Here is a 24,066-nt window from a genome sequence, read left to right on the forward strand (position 1 = left end):
TTTCACAGGTGAAACATTTTTCAATTTAGTTTCATAGTCACCATCCGGACCTGGAGGATCTTTATGCCACATTGTGACATGCAGGTCAGGTGGTGACATCTGTTGTTCAGGATTTTTTAGTAGGGCTGTCGCTTGCAAGACGACATCTTTACCCCATCCTGCAGCATCTTCTTCTGAGATGTCAAATGTATAGTAATAGTGGAATGTGGGGTCAGCGCTTTCTTCTCTTACCATGTTAACGCCTCCTGTGCGTTCAACAACTAATTTCCCTTGTTCCACAATTATGGACAAGCCCAATGCAGTCAATCCGTCTCGTCCTAGGAGGTTAACTGGACATTGTGGCATGCTTAACACTGACATAGTACACGTCAGGCCAAATGGATCTGTCAACGTTATGGGTTTGGTGATAGGGACGTCTGATGTTTGTCCATTTGCAGAGCGAACCCTAAAGAGTTCGTTGCTTAATTGATGGACAGGTATGTTGTCATTACATGTGGTTCTACATGCTCCTGTATCACAAAGGAATGTCACTGGTCGTCCATTTACCAACAAAGTCACTTCTGGTTTTGGTACCGGATTTCCCAGCAAGGCACACAGATCCATATCGCAATCAGACTGCCTATATGATGTGGAATCATGGATTATGGATTCTAGTCATTGTGGATACTGTGGCTGAGGAGGATTATTCCGTTGTGGAATTCCTCCTGCTGCTCCCTCAGTAGGTGGATTCGGACAATTTCTATACATATGTCCCTCTCTTCCACAGTTCCAACAAATCAGGGGACCACGTGGTGGCCCTCCCTGTCTGGGCTGCTGTTGTGGTTGCCATGGTCCTTGACGTTGTGGCTGTCCACCTTGTCTATTTTGCCATGGCTTTTTGGGGCGTTTGCACTGCTTCTGCTGTCTTAAGTTACCCTGCTGGTAATATATTTCATCATCTCCATGTGCTACATACACTCCTTTGTCGCTGTTTCTTGTCTTTTTCTGCTTTAAGACTTCTTCTGCATGACAGCAGTGTGTATGTGTGTCTTCCAATGTGCCTGTAGGCAATCCAATCCAATGTTTCTGTATCCAAGCTTTTATATCCTTATTGGAATGTTGGATCAGAGCGTTTTTCAATTGTTGTTCATACACAGGTGTTTCTGGCAATATGCCACTATGGACCCTAAACACATTCTCAAATCTGCACCTAAACTCTGTCCATGGCTCTCCTTCTTTCTGAGTTGTCCTGGTAATTTCAGTATAATTTATCTTTGGTCCTAACACTCCTTTTGCACGTGTAATCATAGCTTCCACTCTTGTTTTCAAGACTAGATCATCATGTGTCAGTGGCACGCCTTGTTGATCTGCAGGATTCCAGTCTCCGCGTACCTGACTCCATTTAGGGCCACATGCTTTCATCCACACCTGTTGGACTTCAGGTCCATTAAGGTGGTAAGATGTTCTAATGTTTTCTATATCCTGCATAAATCCCTCAATATCGACATGTGGCGATGGTATCATGTCGACTGCTGCTTTGATATCATCAGCATTCCATGTCCGATAAACGAGCATGGTTGGTAGCTGTCCTGCTGTTCCTGCACGAGGATTTGGTACTTCTATCATAGGATAGGCACCTCCCTGATCACTATGTTCCACCATGGGAGGGGCTGTAGGCACTTTCGCTTGACTGCGTGTTTGTGGTTTTTCTGGTTTTTCTCTTTTTACCTTAGGTTTTACCGCCAAATCATACTGTGGTGGCGGTACATCGTCATCCTCTGGTAGAGGAGATAAAGGTCTCTTTGTCACCGACGATCCAGCCGGCGGTGATTGTTGAGGCTGTTCTGGCTCTCTGTGCTGAATTATCACATCTTCTTCTGCCTTACCTACAGCTTTCTTTTTCCTTGCTTTCTCTAATCGTCGCTTCTCTGCTCCTTTCTGTCTGTTCTCTGCTTCTTCCTCCCAAAATGCCACTAAATCTGCCCCTACTTTCTGCATCTTTTTCTCATCACCTTTATGTTCCCGTTCTAACTCCTTCTTTAGCTTCTGTATACTGATCAGGTTCAGTCGTCCGTCAAAGTCATGTTTATTTATCCAGGTCTCCAATTTCTTTGTTGCTTTTGGATTTTTTGCCTCCATAACTTTCCAGTCGTCAGTTGATAAATTTTCCTTATTTTTAGACGTCTTACCCCCCATTTTTATTATCCCTTGTTATAATTTGGACTTCAGACGGGGGCACACCTAGGGTGTTCTAAATCTGAAGTTTTCACACTTTCTTTGGACGTGACAATTAATTTGCCGTCGTGTGGTTGATTCCTTTCACCTCCCCGTAGGAAGCGGAATCACTTGCCTCTGCTTCCACACGCACGGTTGTCACTAACGTTGTCCAAAGTATTACACTTTCACACAGTTATTTACACTTGCGCAAAACACTATTTACACATAGAAACACTCCTAATAATCGTACGCGTATTCTTATGTCAGGGGAGCTCGCCCTCCCGTGAAATTTAACTAATGTCCTGCCTTAGGGGACTCCGCCGTCCCTGCCAAATTTAACTACTTTTTTACAGTGCACGTATTTCTACCCGGGATTTCCTTTACGTATTAAAACAGAGGAGTCCGTATCCTCCTTCCGGAATTTAACTACTTGCGTCCCTCGCAACCGTAGAGGAGTCCGTCCTCCTTACAGAGTTTAACTGTGTTTCATTAACAGACGATTCTGTATCATCGCTTACGGAGTTTAACTGTTTTATGTGATCACTTTTATCCCCTACCGGTACGCGTATTAAAACAGAGGAGTCCGCACCCTCCTTACAGAGTTTAACTGCTTTGCATTAACAGGCGATTCTGTATCATCGCTTGCGGAATTTAACTGTTTTATGTGATCTGATCACCACTCACTCAGTACTGTTTACAAAGAAATTTTACTCACTGACTCGACTTCCTGTCTGTCTTCTTCGGGAAAATCTCGTCAACCAGACGATGCCAACGGTGGTCGACAATTGCAGACACGATCAATCGATCGATCAGACCTTGGCCAAGGATTTACGTCTGGACTTGACGACCTCCGCCGGACACCTCCGGTGTTGTTGAAATCCCGGACCAGCCCCCAGTCAATGTTGGGTATTTTCTCCTCCAAACATTTTTAAAACCTTTAACAAGACAAACAGAGTCAAGAAACACCAGTGAGACAGAAAATCAAATATTACGCGCGGAGTGCGGCCAGGCTGTACACCAAGGCTACACTAAAGTCTGGCCTGCTTTTCCGCTCTTTTTATTAAGAGACGCCCTCATCACATAAACAAGAAACTTGTCCTAAGGGTGGGGGTAATGACGCAAGACAAGTTTCTTCCCATAACATAAACGCATACGTCAAGTGCAGCTGTAAGGAAGAACACTTCAGGTCAGCACATCTCGTTCGTCTGTTGCAGGTATCAGCTGTTCTGCATCTGCCTGAAGTGTCCTGTCTTCCACACTCCTTCACACTAAACACCACATCACAATAGTCAAAACGTTCTCTTGCTCCCAGTCGTTAGAGGCTGCGAAAACAAAGTTATGTTATAACAATAAGTACATCCAGTCCCTCATTCCCAGCTCAGATTGACCCCAGAGTGCTAAAACAAAATTGAATTCTCAGGATTGCATTAAGACAGGTGCAAAACAGCACATCTCCGTTCTCATGAGAAAGAAGACAAAGCTAAAACAAGGTTGAATAACACATACATTCTCAGGGTGAAGTGCAAAACAGCACAACACCGTTCTCATGAGAAAGAAGACAAATGTACAAACGTTTAACAGTGATAACATATATACAAAATCTTTAACAATGGTCTTCAAATCAGGAGGAGAATTTTCTGGATCAAACTTATAATATAGAGAATCAGGTGTACCATTGTTAGAGCTGGGATGATAGGATAAAACAAAGTTAAAACAGCTAAAATTGGTGTCAACAAGCTTGCCTAGCACTAAATCTCTTAGCTGTTTTAAGATATTCCAGATTATTTTGATCAGTCCATACCTGAAAAGGCATCTGAACCCCTTCCAGCCAATGTTGCCACTCCTCCATCTTAACTGCAAGCTGCTTGTGGTTGCCAATATTGTAATTCAATTCTGGGGAAAGCTTCTTGGACAAAAAGGGACAAGGGTGCACCTTACCATCAGAGGGGCAAATTTGGGACAGGGTGACCCATGCCAATGTTGGACACGTCCAGCTCGACCACGAACTGCTGGCAGGGGTCCTGGAGGTGCAGCACAGGTGCGGAGGAGAAATGTCTCTTTTGCTCTCTGAAGGCTTTTTCGTAATCTGGAGACCAGACAAAACACCTGAGTGGCAGTGAGATTATGCAAAGGTGAAGATACAGAACTGAAATTCCTGATGAACTTTCTGTAAAAATTAGCAAACCCAAGAAAACACTGAACCTCCTTACAGTTTCGGGGTGTTCCTTACTAGGGTCCATCCTGACCTCTCTCTCAGCTAGGGCATGGTGGTTTGTGGAACTCGCACTTTTCTGCATTGATGTACAGATGGTTCTGCAGTAGCTGCTGCAGTACAGTATGGACATGCTGTCTGGGTTTCCTCATCGGGAGAAAAATCAAGATATCATCCAGGAAAACAAATACATTTAACATATCCTACAGTACACCATTCACCAACCCCTGGAACATTGCTGGAGCATTTGTTAGGGCCCCTTCACACATAACATGATTTAAGTCAACTAGCGCACGAAGGATGACTTGCATGCTAATTGTGAAAAATCAGCGTCGGCTCCAGTGCCTTGTACATGTGTTGCTACTGCCTTCAATGACTTGTGCACGTGTTGCTACAACTATTTGCGCACACCAGTGGCTGAAAGACAGAGTGTGACCTGTGAGAGCCCATTCAATCCCTCTCGCGGCAGGTGTTGGCCAAATTCCAGGGAACATACATGAACATCTAGCTTGGCTCTTAAGAAATGTGTGGCCATTCGCGTTGTTAGCACAAAAACAGTCAGTCGACAATGACCTTCGAGCTGGATGTGAAATTTGTCTAAGTTCCCCCATGGCTGTGAAGTTACCACGTATACATGTGGCATGCCAGAGTGTCAGCCCCCGCCACAAAACGTGTGTGTGTTTCGTGCACTCCCCCCACAACACATGGCGTGCGTGGGGTTCACTCCCTGCAGGTGAGGCACCTCTCATATGATCACAGAGTGACACCCTGGTCTGTGCACTGAACAGACAGGGGGCATGCTGGCTGCCAACAGCAGCAGCCATTGACATCTCTCATCCTGGACATCACAGCTACAGAGAGATATGAGATATGATTACTTTATGTAAAACCTTGCTTCAACCTACTGCTGTCCTCCCCTTAAATGAAGCGTGACCACCAGCGTACACATTTACTCACGTCCCTCCTGATACAAAGCAAGTTGGGGGTGTTGCTCTAATTTATAAATCCCCCAGACCCATATTCTGATTTCTTAGATGAATTTGGTGAGTTTATCTCTAACTTGGAAACCTGTGCAGATAACATTCTGATTGTTGGTGACTTCAACATTCATATAAACAGTGGTGGGCACAGATAACCAAAAAATTTACTTCAATAACAGATAATCAGATAACTGAAAAGTTATCTTTGATAAAGTTAAAATGATAAACCACCCCAAAATGTATCGGAAGTTACAGATAACCGATAATCGATAAATTCCAGTATTTTCTCCAGTACACTTGCAACTACTAACAAGCTGATTTTGAGTTTAACACCACGATTGCTTCTGAAAGCATCAAAGGTGACTACGGACCCAAACAATGAGTATCACATTTGAACATCCTGCCCCCTGCTAGAAGCTCCAGTTTACTACATGGCTTCCAACATAAACACAGCTGAGAGGAGCCACAAAGCTCAGGTCTCTACTCAATCACAACACTGCTGTCAGGCGGAGGTCTTGGAAAATGAAACAATGCTGACTTATGGTTTGGTGTAAAGAAAATGAATACTGATAGAATAACTCCACTAATGTCAATTCTGTCATTTGTGCAAAGTTAAGATATTAACATATATCTTTTAATGTTGAATAATGCACTAATTCTGAAGTTTTGTAACAAACACAGACAGAAGGCATTCTGGGTAAAATGTGCTTCCGCTAACACTGATTGGTTGACTCATTCATTCTATGTAAACCAATATGTTAATGTGAGGTGTGTCATGTGATGGTGTTTACAGATAAATGTGTGTTGTAAAATATGCCATTTTTTATTTGTAATAAAAAAAGGCATTAAAAAAGCCAAGATGTAATTAGATAACCGTCTGATATAACCAGTGTCAAAATAAATAGAACACTGCCATGATCTACTGGTGCCAGTGGGAGTTTTGGCCCTTTTTCAGCTGATTTTTCATTTGTGTGAGAATTTTTTGGATCGCACCGAGTTTCAGGTTAATCGCACATCCTACATTGTTTAGTATACATGGAGTAATGAGCTGCGTATAACATCTCACGACCACCTCCTGATCGGCGATCCCATGGTCAGATGAAAATCAAACCTGTTTGATATTCTGGTCAGCCGTCATGAGGGTATCCCGTTGCTGAAGTGCTACAAGCGTCCAACTGCTCGCACTGTGCCTGTGCAAACACCGCAGACCTGTCTTGTAATGTTTTTTTTGTTTGTTTTGTTTTTTACTTTGATGTCTCCCATCGAGAGTTTTTGTAAATTAAGTTTGAAAAAAAGCTTCTGCTTATGTTTTGCTTCTGGAAACACGAGTCCGATGTGTGCTTTTTGAACATACAATGTGTGTGAGAACATAAATTGTGCGCTCTGAACTTTTACACCGTGGAGTTCTGTGGTACAGTTTGAGCTGGAACCAAGTACAGTGATTAAAAATATCAGCCCAGCTTCAGGGCAAATACTGCCATGAACACTACTGGCCAGTAGATGGCAATAGAGACCTTGAAAACTTGCCAAAACAAAATTCCAGATAATCTGTGTCTGCTACTCTGCTACGTTTAAGATGCGTGGAGTTTATAAACGCAAACACAATAACGTCTATAAACCCAGAGAATATATTCACAAGAGTTTTAGGCACTAGAGTTTAATGCTGTTGTCCGTGGAGCCTGATCAGAGTGTCTCAAATGCATTTCTCATTACCCTATCATACCCATACCCATAATGCACCTGGACACAGCATGTCCACACTAAAACCTTAAAAAATAGCGCATCACTTTAAAAATAAAACATATATCTGATATTTTCACTTTATAAAACTTCAGTTAATTTAAAAAACTTGTCCAAAATTAGTTTGGTTAAAGTTTGAACCACAAGTTAAAAATGTATGCCTCTGGATGACTTGGGTGATATTGCCCACGTATCAGTATGGGGTTAAAAGAAATTAGTTTTTTAGACTCACTTATTAACAGTATCGTTACCGTGTTTACTGGAACAAGAGCTTTGTTTATCATTGCGTCTATGAGGTTGGATTTTAAGGTTCTGCAATTAACCGACAAAATTATTCACGGACTACCACCTTTCCACTTAGCTGACCTAATCAAACCGTATGTACCATCCTGGGCTTTGCCTTCTCAGGGCACAGGACTACTTTGTGTGCCTTGGGTGAATAAAACGTCTGTGGGCCACAGAACCTTTTCTTATTGGGCACCTGCTTTGTGGAATGATCTCCCTTTCCCTCTATCCCTTTAAAGTCATTTTATTAGTAATGGAATAGGTATTGGCCTCAACTTTATCTAAATTCTGGGTCTGTTTGAGAAGCTTAGGGCTAACGGCCGACGAGGAGGATTGCAGGATTGACAGATTCAAACAGCAAGGGGCCGAGCTGATCGTGAGATACAAGGCCTGATGCAGGTGCTGCATGGTGCAGTCTGCATTCAGGGGTGACCCTGTTGTGGAGACAGGCCCACTGATGGCGTGAGAAATGCTGGATGACCCCTGCCTGTAGTGCTGATGCCTGCCTGGACTTCTCATCTTCTTTATATTATTATGTTGTTTGACTTCCTGTTTTCTGTTTCTTTAGCTTTGTAAAACTTTGCAAAACCTTGTAATTGTTTGTATGGCCTAAGCAGTGGCTCACCCCTTTGAGTCTGGTCTGCTTGAGGTTTCTTCCTCAATATCAATAGAGGGAGTTTTTCCTCACCACTGTCAGCTGTGTACTTGCTCTAGGGCTTAGTAAGGTTATACCTTACTTGTGTGAAGCACCTTGAGGTATCTTTGATGTGATTTGGCACTGTATAAACAATAAATTAATTAAATTAATTGGTGGTAGAACAAAGATGTTCAGAAAGTTTAAGGAGAAAGAAGTTGGCAAAAAAAGTATTGGGATAATTGGAGAGATGAAGAAAGTAGACAGTGGTACAAGGAGATGTGGCATAAGGCAAAAAGAGAAGTGTCAAAAGCTAAGGGAAAAGTATAAAATGAGCTGTACAATAAGTTGAACATTAAGGAAGGAGAAAAGGACTTGTACTGATTGGTCAGAAAAAAAGGCATTGAGCTGGAAAGGATGCACAGCAGATTAGAGTAATATGAGCAAGTAATGAGGCTTGCTCTATGGTAGACGGAGGCACAAACCAGAAATGGCACAATGTGGGGAAAAAGCTACAAACCATTGTCGTAAAAAGCCACAAACTGACGGTAGACGAAGATAGACATTATAAAGAAAAGTAGACGCCACATTGTTTGCTGTGGAACAAGAAATGGGACCACCATCTTGGAAGAGTTATCATAGTGATTCTATCACAAGGCACAGTGAAGGTTTGATTTTATAATGTTATTTTCTTGTTTAATCTTTCTAACATATGTGTGAAATACCAAGTGTTCCAATACTTTTGGAGGACACTCTATCCTAAGCTTATGATGAGTGCAAAATGAGTGTGGTGTTATTACTGTTTTGTTTAATAATGTTTAATTTTCACTGTTGCTACACTTTGTGTGAAATCATAGTCATATCTTATACTGATATGACAATATTGAAATATGATAATTTGGTCATATTGTAGGCAAAAAAGAAAAATGCTTAAAAAGGTGGGGGGTCTGGAAGCTGAAAGGCAAAAAATATATATTTAAAAGCAGGGAGTCTGGAGGGGGCTCCCCCAGAAGCTGAAAGACAAAAATAAATAAATAAATAAAATAAAAGGCGGGGGGAAGGGGGGGGGGCTGGGGAAGCTGAAAGGTTTTAGCCATGCTCATGCTCCACTGAAGCATTTACTCAAAAAAAGTCTGAAGGACCTAAGTGACATAGTGAGATGCTGAAGAGCTTCGCTCATCATGTCTGCGACATACAGTGGGAGAAATCAGTATTTGATCCACTGTCAATTTTGCAGATTTTCCCACCTACAAAGAATGGAGAGGTCTGTTATTTTTTTATCATAGGTACACTTCAACTGAGAGACAGAATCTAAAAAAAATCCAGAAAATCACATTGTATGATTTTTAAATAATTAATTTGCATTTTATTGCATGAAATAAGTATTTGACCCCCTACCAACCAGCAAGAATTCTGGCTCTCACAGACCTGTTAATTTTTCTTTAAGAAGCCCTCCTATACTGCACTCTTTACCTGTATTAATTGCATCTCTTTGAACTTGTTACCTGTATAAAAGACACCTGTTCACACACTCAATCAATCACACTCCAACCTGTCCACCATAGCCAAGACCAAAGAGCTGTCTAAGGACACCAGGGACAAAACTGTAGACCTGCACAAGGCTGGGATGGACTACAGGACAACAGGCAAGCAGCTTGGTGAGAAGACAACTGTTATGATTATTTATGCGAAAGTGGAAGAAACACAAGATAACTGTCAATCTTTCAAAAATTTAAATCTGTCAAAAAATTACGGGGCGGGGTGGGGTCTTCTGTGGCTGTGTGGTGTTCAGTGCTTCAGAGCGTGCAAAGAAGCAGTTCAGGTTGTTGAGCAGAGAGGTGTTGCTCTCACAACTCTGTGGTGCTGGCTTGTAGTCAGTGACAGCCTGAATGCCTCACCATAGGCTCTGTGCGTCCTTGCTGTCTCTGAAGTGGGACGTTATCTTTTCGGTGTAGTCCTTTTTTGCCTTCCTGATGCCACGGGACAGGTTGGCTCTCACTGTTCACAAGCTGCTGTGGAGAGAGTGAGCAGCACCAAATTCCTGGGGGTGCACATCAGTGAGGACCTGTCCTGGACCACCAACACTGCATCACTGGCAAAGAAGGCCCAGCGGCGTCTCTACTTCCTGCGCAAACTCAAGCGGGCAAGTGCTCCACCAACCATCATGAGCATTTTCTACCATGGCACCATTGAGAGCATCCTCTCCAGCTGCATCACTGTGTGGGGTGGAAGCTGCACTGACTACAACAGGAAAGCCCTGCATCACATAGTGAATGCAGCTGGAAGGATCATTGGTGCCTCACTCCCCTGTATGCAAGACATATACACCACCCACCTCACCCACAAAGCAACCACAATTGTGGGCGATGCAAGCCACCCCGCACACAACCTGTTTAGCACTCTGCCCTCCGGGAAGAGGTACAGGAGCCTCCGGTCCCGCACCACCAGACTCACAAAGAGCTTCATCCACCAGGCTGTGAGATTATTGAACTCTCTCCCCTCAACTCCACCCAGGCTTTCAAGAAGCTAATATATATATATATATATATATATATATATATATATATATATATATATATATATATATATATATATATATATATATATCAATCAATCAATTTTTTTTTTATATAGCGCCAAATCACAACAAACAGTTGCCCCAAGGCGCTTTATATTGTAAGGCAAGGCCATACAATAATTATGTAAAACCCCAACGGTCAAAATGACCCCCTGTGAGCAAGCACTTGGCTATAGTGGGAAGGAAAAACTCCCTTTTAACAGGAAGAAACCTCCAGCAGAACCAGGCTCAGGGAGGGTCAGTCTTCTGCTGGGACTGGTTGGGGCTGAGGGAGAGAACCAGGAAAAAGACATGCTGTGGAGGGGAGCAGAGATCGATCACTAATGATTAAATGCAGAGTGGTGCATACAGAGCAAAAAGAGAAAGAAACAATGCATCATGGGAACCCCCCAGCAGTCTACGTCTATAGCAGCATAACTAAGGGATGGTTCAGGGTCACCTGATCCAGCCCTAACTATAAGCTTTAGCAAAAAGGAAAGTTTTAAGCCTAATCTTAAAAGTAGAGAGGGTGTCTGTCTCCCTGATCTGAATTGGGAGCTGGTTCCACAGGAGAGGAGCCTGAAAGCTGAAGGCTCTGCCTCCCATTCTACTCTTACAAACCCTAGGAACTACAAGTAAGCCTGCAGTCTGAGAGCGAAGCGCTCTATTGGGGTGATATGGTACTACGAGGTCCCTAAGATAAGATGGGACCTGATTATTCAAAACCTTATAAGTAAGAAGAAGACTTTTAAATTCTATTCTAGAATTAACAGGAAGCCAATGAAGAGAGGCCAATATGGGTGAGATATGCTCTCTCCTTCTAGTCCCCGTTAGTACTCTGGCTGCAGCATTTTGAATTAACTGAAGGCTTTTTAGGGAACTTTTAGGACAACCTGATAATAATGAATTACAATAGTCCAGCCTAGAGGAAATAAATGCATGAATTAGTTTTTCAGCATCACTCTGAGACAAGACCTTTCTGATTTTAGAGATATTGCGTAAATGCAAAAAAGCAGTCCTACATATTTGTTTAATATGCGCTTTGAATGACATATCCTGATCAAAAATGACTCCAAGATTTCTCACAGTATTACTAGAGGTCAGGGTAATGCCATCCAGAGTAAGGATCTGGTTAGACACCATGTTTCTAAGATTTGTGGGGCCAAGTACAATAACTTCAGTTTTATCTGAGTTTAAAAGCAGGAAATTAGAGGTCATCCATGTCTTTATGTCTGTAAGACAATCCTGCAGTTTAGCTAATTGGTGTGTGTCCTCTGGCTTCATGGATAGATAAAGCTGGGTATCATCTGCGTAACAATGAAAATTTAAGCAATACCGTCTAATAATACTGCCTAAGGGAAGCATGTATAAAGTGAATAAAATTGGTCCTAGCACAGAATAGCACAGCTCATGCTCAATTTCTTGGATAATCACACGACTGAAAAGCAACTGACAGCCGTCTGAAATCCACCTGAAAGCCGTCCTGTGAGACCAACACGGAGGTGGTTTTGTGCCGCGTAATGAACGGCTCCATGGCACGTCCCTCCGCTTTTCTTTCCATGAAAAAAACTCCTGTAACAGTGGAATGTGCCGAAAAAGTGCTGATGTCCACACCTTCTGCCTTTTTGTGAAAGTCAGACGACATCCTGGATCAACAAAGCCTTCACGTTGAAAATGATCTGGTTGTTTCAGCGGGGTGTGAGCCTGTCAATCGGCGCTGGGAGTGCGGCGTGCTCTCAGCAGTTGTGGGCCGTCCTTAAAGCGGCAGTAACACTCCTTAATCTGTGTAATCCCCATAAAATCGTCCTTGAAAGCCATATTAATTTTCCGAATGGTGTCCACCTGGAGGTCTCTCACAGTTTCTGGAAAAAAATTGATGCAGCAAAGCTCCAAATCATTCAGACATTTATTCGCAATAAAAATCAGACGAGAGGGGTGGACCACTGCTCACACAAAGCCTGCTCACAGGCGAATGACGCAACCGACAGGCGTGAAAAAACTCACGCATGCGCACGAAGGTTCAAACTTGGCTGATGCAATCACACGTGATTCAAATCCATATGGTTTTTGCAAAAAATAAAAAGGTCCGATAGTTTTTGGACAGACCTTATATATATATATATATATATATATATATATATATATATATATATATATATATATATATATATATATATATATATATATATATATATATGCTGCTGCTACAAATACTGAATGGTTTGCACTACTTAACTTTCCACTTTTACTATTACCTCAGACACTACACTGTAAATACTAAATCCTTGTCCTTATTGTCGAAATGTCTTGTACTGTCATCACCGAGGGAAGGTGAGAAATGAAATTTTGATTCCTTGCATGTCTAGTACATGTGAAGAATTGACAATAAAGCCGACTTTGACTTTGATCTTCCTCGGTCTGGGATTCCATGCAAGATCTCACTTCATGGGGTAAGGATGATTCTGAGAAAGCTCAGAACTACACAGGAGGACCTGGTCAATGACCTGAAGAGAGCTGGGACCAGCGTCACAAAGATTACATTAGTAACACACGATACCGTCATGGTTTAATATCCTGCAGGGCAGCAAGGTCCCCCTGCTCAAGCCAGCACATGTCCAAACTGTTTGAAGTTCACCAGTGACCATCTGAATGATCCAGAGGAGGCATGGGAGAAGGTCATGTGGTCAGTTGAGAACAAAATAGAGCTTTTTGGAATCAACTCCACTTGCCGTGTTTAGAGGATGAAAGCAACCCCAAGCAAACCGTCCCAAACATGAAGCATGGGGGTGGAAATATGATACTCTGGGGGTGCTCTTCTGCAAAGGGTACAGCACGACTGCACTGTATTGAAGGGAGGATGGATGGGGTCATGTATTGCAAGATTCTGACAAACAGCTTCCTTCCCTCAGCAAGAGCACTGAAGATGAGTCGTGGCTGGGTCTTCCAGCATGACAATGACCCCAAACACACAGCCAGAGCAACTAAGGAGGGGCTCTGTAAGAAACATTTCAAGGCCTTGGAGTGGCCTAGCCAGTCTACAGACCTGAACTCAATAGAAAATCTTTGAAGGGAGCTGAAACTCCAAACCTGGTAGATCTGGAGAAGATCTGTAAGGAGGAGTGGACCAAAATCCCTGTTGCAGAGTGTGAAAACTTGGTTGAGAACTACAGGAAACGTCTGACCTCTGTAATGGCAGACAAATGTTTCTGTTCCAATTGTTAAGTTCTGTTTTTCTAGGGGATCAAATACTTGCAATAAAATGCAAATTAATTATTTTAAAAAAATCATACAATGTGATTTTCTGGATTTGTTTTTTTTTTTTTTTTTTTTTTACATACTGTCTCTCACAGTTGAAGTGTACCTACAATAAAAAAATTACAGACCTCTCCATTCTCTTTAGGTGAAAAAACCTGCAGAATTGACAATGGATCAAATACTTATTTCCCCCAATGTATAGAAAGATAGTATGACAGCAGTGAGATGCGCAGTAGTAATGACAGAGTCATTCAAGGTGAAGGTGTCATTGCACCAAGGATTAGCTCTGAGTCTTTTCTTGTTTGCAGTGGTGATGGACAGGTCAAGGGATGAGATCAGTCAGGAATATCCATGGACTATGATGTTTGCATATGACATTGTGATCTGTAGTGAGCATAGAGAACAGGTTGAGTCTAGCCTGGAAATGTGGAGATACACACTGGACAGCAGGGGAATGAAAGCCAATAGGAGCAGGACTGAGTACATGTGTGTGAATGAGAGGGAGCCCAGTGGAATAGTGTGGTTACAAGCAAGGTTGGGTAGGATTACTTTGAAAGAATACATGTGGATTACATGTATGTATGTATGTACATACATTTGGATTACTTGTAATCTGATTACTTTTGGATTACATTTCAAAGTAATCCTACCCAACCCTGGTTACAAGGAGTAGAAGTGGTGAAAGTAGATGAGTTTAACCCTCTGGAGTCATCTGACCTAATTAAGTGGTCCTCCCAACAAAACCCCCAGGCTCAGAGTCTTTGTTTGAATGGGTGTTGAAAGTGCTGACTTCAAACTACAAGTACATACCAGTTTTTTTTATTTTTTTTATTCTATTGATAGGCTTAGTATAGCTTGAATAATGAATAATAATAAGAGCAAAGCTTTTTCCAGGATTTTATGGTCACTTTTGCTGCGCAAATTTGCTGAAATGTGCTCCAAAGAGAAGTCTGACCTTGTTATTTTCAGCCAGTTCCATCAGTTGGAGTAGAGAGAAAGTGAGGTGAAAAATGGCATCTCTTTGATCATTGGTGGAAAAAAAAAAATATGACCTAGCCCTAAACCAGTCACTAACACAAATCCCCATGTGGGTTGAGGATGACAACATGTGGGAGTTGGTGTGTGTGTGTGTGGGGGGGGGGGGGGGGGGGGGGGGGGGGGTGATTAAAATCCAAACACTGCAGGGGGAGTGACACTCCTGTGAGTGAGGACTGTGTTCATTCTGTCTGGTTTTGAGCAGGAAATGTTTTTTGAGTGGCACAAATAATTTGTACCACACATGCAGAATGAAAAATAAAAACTGTAAAGTCACACAGGTGAGGTTGTGGTGAAAAAAAGACATAAATCAACGCAAAGTAAACGTTTTTTTTTTTTTTTTTTAAGGTAAATTATGAAGGTAAACCAAAAGTAGTAAAAATGGCCAATTACACCCTGGACACCAGAGGGTTAAATACTTATGGTAACTGTCAAAACTAATGGAGAGTGTGGCAGAGAAGTGAAGAAGAGAGCGCATGCAGGGTGGAGTGATTTGTGACCAAAGAATATCAGCAAGAGAGAAGAGGAAAGTCTACAAGAAAGCAGTGAAATCAGCAATTCATTCTCATGTTTTTTTTCGTGCACCCATCACGAAATTAGTCAAATTTTCGTGACTTTTTTTTTTAACTCACTATTACTAACCCTACTCCTACCCACAACCTTAATCTTAACCATAACCTAATCCTACTCCTTCCCCCAACCCTAACCATAACTACCCCGACCCCCCCCCCCCGCTTCACTTTTAATTTCTTGCAGCATCACAGAATGAATTAGAATGAATTTGTACTGCCGTGACGAAAATGAGGCTCTTTTTGTCACAATATCACGAAACAATAGATTAATGTATATTTCGTGCTGCTGAATCACAACTTGCCATGAGACCAGGTTGAAATCAGCTATGGCTTAAGGTGCGCTGACACTTGCACAATTTTGATGCACGCACTTGCATAACCTGTGTAGTGCAGGAGAGTAAACTCATCTTTAACGGGTGTAGACTGAATGTGAGAGGGGCGCCACTGTGTGCAACTGCACAAAGAGAATTTTGAAATGTTCAAAAAAATCTTTCACACATAAATGTGTAACATGGTGCGATCTGCTCGCCAACACTACGTGCAGCTTGTCAAGTGGAGTAAAGAAGAAGTGAACAGAGCGAGTGGTTGCAACAGCAGAGTGCAGCTTGTCTGAAGGATTACACTATGTAACAAATTTTTATTTTTGTTTTGTTCCTGGGTACACAGTGTGTTTTCCTAACCTGTTATGCCTTAAATAAATAGAAAATAGCTGTTATTCCACAGAAACTTTGCTTCTGTGATCAGGACAATGATATTTTGAAATTTGTCTGTTTTCAAGAATATTCTCAATTCGCCTTCACTACTACTGAGTAGTCTTCTAGAATATTCTATAACTGCTAGAACTGTCCAGAATTTTCTAGAAGTTTCCAGAATTATCTAGAAATTTCAAGAAACTTGTAGACCTTTCTAGAACCTTAAAAAAAAAAAAAAAAATCAAATCAAAGTTTGTGCTGAATGTAGTCATTTTTCCATAGACTTTAGACATAAGCAGTTGAAATATAACACTTAGAAGCCAGGAACAAAAATTGTGTTACATAGTGTTATAATGAGATGTTAAATCTATCATAATCATACTTTTCCAGCTGCACACAAGAAGACAAATATAACATGACAAATAATTACCTTTGTAGATGGCTCCAAATGCTTTCTCCAGTTCATTCAGCGCGTGAACGGCTGCTGCTGGAGTGGTCCTCTGTGATTCAGGAAGCAATTTTCAGGAGCCAACTTGCAGAGAAAATGATTAATCCACTACAAAATAATTATTTTATATAGGCAGCGTCCAGTGCAGAGCATGTGACAGCTGGTGGAACAAAGCACGGCCTCCATCTGGGAACACAGCAGGTGGAATCGTCATGATGACGTGCAAGTGCGTGCATCAAAGTCGTGCAAGTGTCAGCGCAACTTGCAAAAAGATAGGAGGCAGAGCTGAACATGTTGCGATTCTCTTTGGGAGTGACAAGAATGGATAGGATTAGGAATGAACATATCAGAGGGACGGTGCAGGTGGGACGGTTTGGAGACAAAGTCAAAGAGGTGAGACTGAGATGGTTTGGACATGTGCAGAGGACTGTGACCGGTGAAGTGTTGATAGACTGAAACCACAGTTTGACAGTCTAATCTCTCACTCAATCTTTATTGTCCTCAACAGGAAAGTTCTTTCACAGTCAGGTGACAGTAAAATAAATGGATAAATAAAAACATTTGCAGGCCAGTCACACTGAAAACACACACAAATACATTGACACATAAAAGGAGTTGTTTATAAAACCAGTGACTGCAGTTATGAATGAAGTGCTCACATCTGGGTGTGACCAGCACATTTACAGGATCAGTCAAAGGCATCTGGATGCTTTTTCAGCTGAATATGATTTCTTTCCTAAAGTCCTATACAGTGTTTATAGTTTGTACATCAGTGTCTTGAAATTATTTATGACAGCCATTTCTTTAATAGCAACACTGACAGATACTTACAGTCTGTGTGCACTGCAGTGTCACCTGAGTACATTTGGAAATAATATCTTCACTCTGTTTACAATCGTGCTTTTATGTCCAAGTATAACTGATGCAGCGTCATATGCAGCCTGGCGGTGTAATCATTTCAGCCAAGATATGTTGTTGAGCAGAGGAACATGCTGCTGTCAATCATCCCTACAGGGTTGTTTGGCCACTTCATATGCGGTGTGAGCAATATTGTCAATTTAAGTGGGGCTGCATGATACAGAGAATTTTCCTCATGTTTGAAAATGCAATATAAGTAACTGACATTATAAATCAGAGGAACAGTAAGTAAGTACTGTTGTCTTCAGCTTACTTACACTCTTCATGTTTATGTCTTAAATGGGAACCTGGGATTTCTTACCTCCACCAAGGAGGTTATGTTTTCGGTCATGTCCGTTTGTTGGTTGGTTTGTTAGCAGGATTATTCAAAAAATCCTCAACAGATTTCAATGAAATTTTTACCAGAGGTGTATCTTGGCCTAACTTAGAAGTGATTAAATTTTGGTAATGATCCGGAACACGATACGGATCCAGTAATTTTTTTAAGGATTCTTTATCATTGCAGGATAGGGCCAATTTCAACATTTTTGCATCTAACTTCATGAAGACGGGTCACAAAGGCTGAACAAAAATTAAGTTATGACACAACAATAATTTAGCGTTTGTTTCTCCTCATTGAATAAACTTATCAGAAAAAAAAAACTTGTGTAGTTCATGCAGTTTCTCTTTATAAATACATTTGCTGAAGATCTAAGGGTTTAACCACTGAATCTGAAACATGATGGTAGATGCGTGAAACGACATGGTATAAGTGTCTTTGCCAAAGGGTATTCCATGTGATGTCAGTGATCCTATGGCCTTGGCGGAGGTTTGCGCTCTCCAAGTGCTTCTAGTTTTTAAATGTTTTTGGGTTCATCATTTCACTCGGGACAAAAACAGTTTTCATCACTGCTGTATTGATTTATAACCCAAACACCATCACAGGCTAAACAGCAATGTAATGCTTGGGTCATTAAATGTCATTTGTACTATCTGGTAGCATGGAGAATATCCCAAGGAAGGTACTGAATAGTGTGCATGTTTACCTCACTAAATGCCATGAGCAGGAGATAGTGAGCAGAATTGTGTATGAGCACAGATGTTATACATGATGATGCATTCATATTGACTTATCCCTGTTCTGTCTTCCTCCACATGCAGGTGTGTCTTATTATCACGTTGTTAGAGCCTTTCAATCTCCAGCTGTGACAGTACTTTCCTGCTTGTGACATTCAAGCATTGAGCAAGCGGTTGTTTATGTCAGTATGGACGCTGGTGTTCTGCTCAGCCATATGTCCCTTTTCCACCACAAGAACTCAACCGACTTCTCGGATGTCACAGGCCAACCCAGTCTCACAGCAGGTCATGATTCAGCATCTATTGGTTCGTGATATTGTGGTGAAAAATGCCTCATTTTCATCACAGCAGCATGAATTAATTAGGATTAGGGTTGGGGGAAGGAGTAGGGTTAGTAATAATGATGATTTAATGTTAGATGCAACGCAAAATAAAAGTTTGCTTGCTGGTGATCATTAGCATCTACAAAAGCAAGCGTAACTTTTGCCTTTTGTCTTCCAATGAGCTTGTGCTCGGAAATGCAAACTCCAAACCCTCTGAGGACAATGGACACTTGTGCATATCCAACTCTGGTTTTTAATCATGTTTCTGTTAATAGATCAGTGACGGAATGTCACAGAGACTTCATTTGACCACTTCCTGAAACTGCAGATTGTCACATTTCATTTCAGTTCCTGCTGTAGAAGATCTTTTCATTACAGCCAATACTAGAGACGAGAGAACATCACATGGGTTTCTCTTTCTCCCTCTTCAATAGTCTCATTCAGAGATTGACTCATGCTGCCAATAAACCCTCATAAATGCTAAGAATGGTCCTCTCAGCCTGAAAATACATTCAGTTTTTTATTTAGTCCTGCAGACAACAGTGGCCAAGTGGTTAATACGCTTGGTTTCAGTTCAGAAGGCTCCAGGTTCAAATCCCACCCCTGCCACATTTCTCCATGTAATGTGAAGTTGTGTCAGGAAGGGCATCCGGCATAAAACCTGTGCCAATTCAACATGCAGATCCACCTTGGATTTGCTGTGGCGACCCCGAGTGCAAACAAGGGAGCAGCCGAAGGGACCTAGACAACACAACACAAAATGATGTGGATGGGCTAGCCCTCCCCCACCCCATCCCCCCAGGGATCAAGGAATGTGAGGGACTTTCCACTTTTCATTCAACAACTGGTATTTATGGACATTTCTGGATAGTGAAGGTGGGAAACATCAAGGTGGACTTGTTGAGATTGATTTTTACACTGATATACAATTTTCTTCTTATACTAGCTTGTTGACTACTCATTACTATGTGACTGTAAATACTACTGCTGACCATAACTATTAAAAAGAAAAAGAGAACCAACATTATTATGTTAAAGCCTCTTTATATACAATATTTTTTATTACATTGAATTTCATATAACAGATGTCAGCAGCTGTTTGTCTGGCACTTTTTAGATTAACCTTTTATTTCCTCATCTTGGATGCCCTTTGTCTTTTATTCTGCAGGAGCTCTGTTTCTTAACAAGTTTTTGAATGATATGACGTTTTTCTTCTTTGCCATTGCTTTGCCAGTTCTTCTTCCTTTTCTTTAGCTGATATTTTCCTCCTTTTAGGGCTCCACAATCTTTCCTTTGCTTTTCCCATTAATGTACATTTCCTTGTCATTTTTAAGGTCTGAAATGTACTAAAAAATATTTTGAAGCACATGCAACATGTAACACATTGATTACAAAATACATACAACTGGAGGGACCTTTTAGAATTAGTAGAAAACTGTTTACACTGGAACATTCTTTAAAGGAAATCATCATTCTTACCTAATAATAGGACAGTCTGCATCAAAGTCACAACCACTCAATCACTGATCATGTCTTTTGTCTCCATCAACAAACAGTCTATAAAATTATAATGGGATGGAATCATAAAAAAATGATGAGGAACCGTGCAGTGAGTTTATGTAAGTGGAGAGTATAGTCTATAAATTTGGGAGAGTATCGTGTGCAACTTAAAATACTGCATAATTTGAAAATGGAGAGTGACTGGATTATTAGTAGTGAATTACATGTCATTGGCCTATGCTTTAAATAACTTGCTTATTTTTGTTAATTTATTAAAGAAAGTGAAGTACCATGCCATTGATCGACATTTGCCAAAAGAAATGGTCTATGTGTTTTCCAAAAGAAAAGGGTCAAGTCAAATCAGTGGCATGCAACAGTAAATTTTCTGTTAAGGCTAGAGAATCAAATAACTTAGCACAGTATAATCTATCAGAGATAGTGATATTTGACTTTCCCTCCCCTCTCACCTGTTAATTTCCTGTGTTTGTCATTTCTTTTCTTCCTTTGAAGCCCCAAATGAAAATAGTTTCTACTTTCTTGTTGTTGACTCTCAGATCCATGTGGTTTCTGAGTTTCACATCATAATACTGAATTAGATTAGATAGAACTTTATCAAAAGTGAAAGTAAAGAAAAAGAAAAAAAAAGTTTGCAAATATAAACACACATACACAAATTTAAATACCACACATACTGATCAAAACTGGTTTACTGGTGACTACTTTTCCTGTCCTTCCTGTCCTCTGTCTTCCTGTTACTCCTCCTCCCCCTGAGTGAGGAGTTGTACAGTCTGATGGCCTGAGGGGCAAAGGAGTTTTTCAGTCTGTTGGTCCTACACTTGGGAAGGAGCAGTGTGTGGCTGAAGAGACTCCTCTGGTTGCTGATGACGGTGTGCAGCAGTTTGTCCTGTGTTCTCTGCCACCATCACCAGAGAGTCCAGCTTCATGGTAACCATGATCAGCCCGCCTGATCAGTTTGCCCAGCCTGGATGTGTCCTTCCTGGATGTGCTGCACCCCCCACAGCACACCATGGTGTAAAAGGGGATGCTGGCTACTACGGACTGGTAGAACATCCACAGGACTTTCTTGCAAATGTTAAATGACTGCAACCTCCTCAGAAAGTACAGCTGGCTCTGTCCCTTCCTGTACAACTAGTTGGTGTGGGTTGTCCAATCCAATTTGCTATCCAGCCACAACCTGAGGTGCTTGTAGGAATCCACAGCCTCCATCTCAGCTCCCTCAATCAGAACTGGTCACAGACTGGTCTGGACTTTCCAAAGTCAATGACCAGCTCCTTTGTCTTTGAGGTGTTGAGCTGTAGATGGTTTGTGTGGCACCTGGCAGCAAAGTCCTTCACTAGACTCCTGTACTCTTCCTCTCTATCATCCATGATGCATCCAACAATAACTGTGTCATCTGCAAACTTCTGGATGTGACACAGCTCAGAGTAGCAGAAGTCAGAGGTGTACAGGGTGAAGAGAAGAGGGCCAGCACTGTGCCCTGGTGTGCTCCAGCGCTGTTGATCATAGTTTCAGATGTGATGTCCCTCAGCTTGACATACTGCAGCCTGTCGGTGAGGTAGCTGGAGATCCAAGTGACCAGGCAGGGGTCCACTTGCATCCTGTTCAGTTTGTCTTGGAGCTGAATAGTGTTGAAGGCACTCACGAAGTCCAGGAAGAGCATCCTCACTGTGTTGTTTCCCTTAGCAGGTAGAGGATAGCATCCTTGAAACCAACACCTGTCCAATATGCAAACTGCAGACAGTCCTGGTTCTGTTGCTCCTGCAGTTTGAGGACGTTGAGGAAGAGCTGCTCCAATGTCTTCATCAAGTGTGAACTAAGTGCCACTGTTTGGAAGTCATTCAGCTCACTGGGCCGGTTCTTCTTAGGAACTGGAATGATGCATGAAGTCTTCCAGAGGGTGGGCACTCTGCCTAGCTGCAGGCTAAGGTTTAAGATATGCTGTAGTGGTTCTCCCAGATCAGTTGCGCAGGACTTAAGTTGTCGGGGACACATCTTTTCTGGGCCTGCCGCTTGCCTGGGATGAAGCTTCCTCAGTTGTCCTCTGACCTGGTCCATAATGATGTCGGGAGGAGGTTATATTGAGGTGGGTGAGGAGGAGGAGTGAGCTGCTGCTGTGATGTCTGGGGGGAGGTGTGCTGGGGAAAGAAGTAGAGATGTCTGCAGTGAATAAGGGGGAGGGGGGCATGGACTGGTTGAACTGGTTGAAGAATGAAGTGTTTGGATACCAGTAATCATGAGAATGGATGCCATCATTCTGAACAGTTTGGGTTTAAATCTGTGAGAAAAAGCTAATTGTGACACAAGTACATGGAATTATTTGGTATAACTTTGGTGAATGATCCTGCAAGTATCATTTGAGGGATTTGTCACTTAGTAAAGGTGCCCTGACACTTGCACGACTTTGATCCGCACAGTTGCACACTGCCGTGCACGAGAGTAAACTTGTCTCAAACTCATTGTAAACCATTGTAAACTGTGCACAGCTTTGTCCAAGTGCGCAAAGAAAATTTTGAAATGTTCAAAATCTCCATCACACATTAATTACATGAACTTCACGTAAACATTACGCACACAATTAAAAAACACTGTGTGTAAACGCGAGTGACTGCGTTAGTGCAAAGCATCTGAGCGCAGCTCGTCTGAATGATTATAACGAGATGTTAAATTTATCATAAACATACTTTTACCGCTGCTCACAAGAACGAATGAACATGCAGCTGTTTTACCAAGCCATTACAATATAAACAAAACAAACAAAACAAAAGTAATTATTTGTCATAATTACTTTTTAGACGGTGTAGTGCCATGGCCTCGATTCACCCCAATTAAATAAAATACTGTCTCAACAACAACCTGAGTTTTAAACTGGAGACAGACTGTGCTTTCCACTCTCAGTTGAGAAACTTCTAAGTCATCTGGAGATCTTCAGATAAGTTTTGGAGACATCCCCCGATGGTCCAACACTGCATCGCAGAGGAAAAACAAAGCTGTAATTCAAAGTTCTTCAAAGAGAAGCCCTCGCCTTTTTATCAGTGAATTTTCGGTCATTATGACATGACATTATAATTGCTTCACGTCAGAATCTGAGCTTCTCTTCTAAATGGATTTCATTGTGTCTGTTAAAATATTTAATTCCTGTTATAAAGAGCAGACAACACAATTAACACCCCTCTGTTCCCTCATGTACATGAACATGGCCATGGACTTAAACAAGGAATTAATGAAATGACATGAGTGAATGCTCATATAATGAACACATCAGCTGGCTTCACGTATCCACCTGTCCAACACATGGCATGCCGAAGGCACCGCATCATGTGGACTATAACTCACATGGTGGACGTGACATTTGGATCGCTGGCTGAGCGTTCATTTGATCAGATGGATCTATTCACATGGGGTAGCTTGGCTGATGGCGTCTACAGTGCACAGTGAGGTGCTGCTGAAGGCGTAGCAAAGGTGACGTGTTTTTATTTTGTACCATCTCAGTAAAGCATGCCAACATGTGTGCATCACAGTGACGTGTTGAGAGGTGATGTTCTACATGGCACAATATGAGCTGTGATTAGCAAAGACACAGCGCAAAGACACAGTGCGGCTCATCAGCGACACGCCCACCTGTTTGGTGCAACTCAGAGCTGG

This window comes from Thalassophryne amazonica, chromosome 1 (assembly GCF_902500255.1).
Source record: "Thalassophryne amazonica chromosome 1, fThaAma1.1, whole genome shotgun sequence".
Lineage (NCBI taxonomy): Eukaryota > Metazoa > Chordata > Actinopteri > Batrachoidiformes > Batrachoididae > Thalassophryne > Thalassophryne amazonica.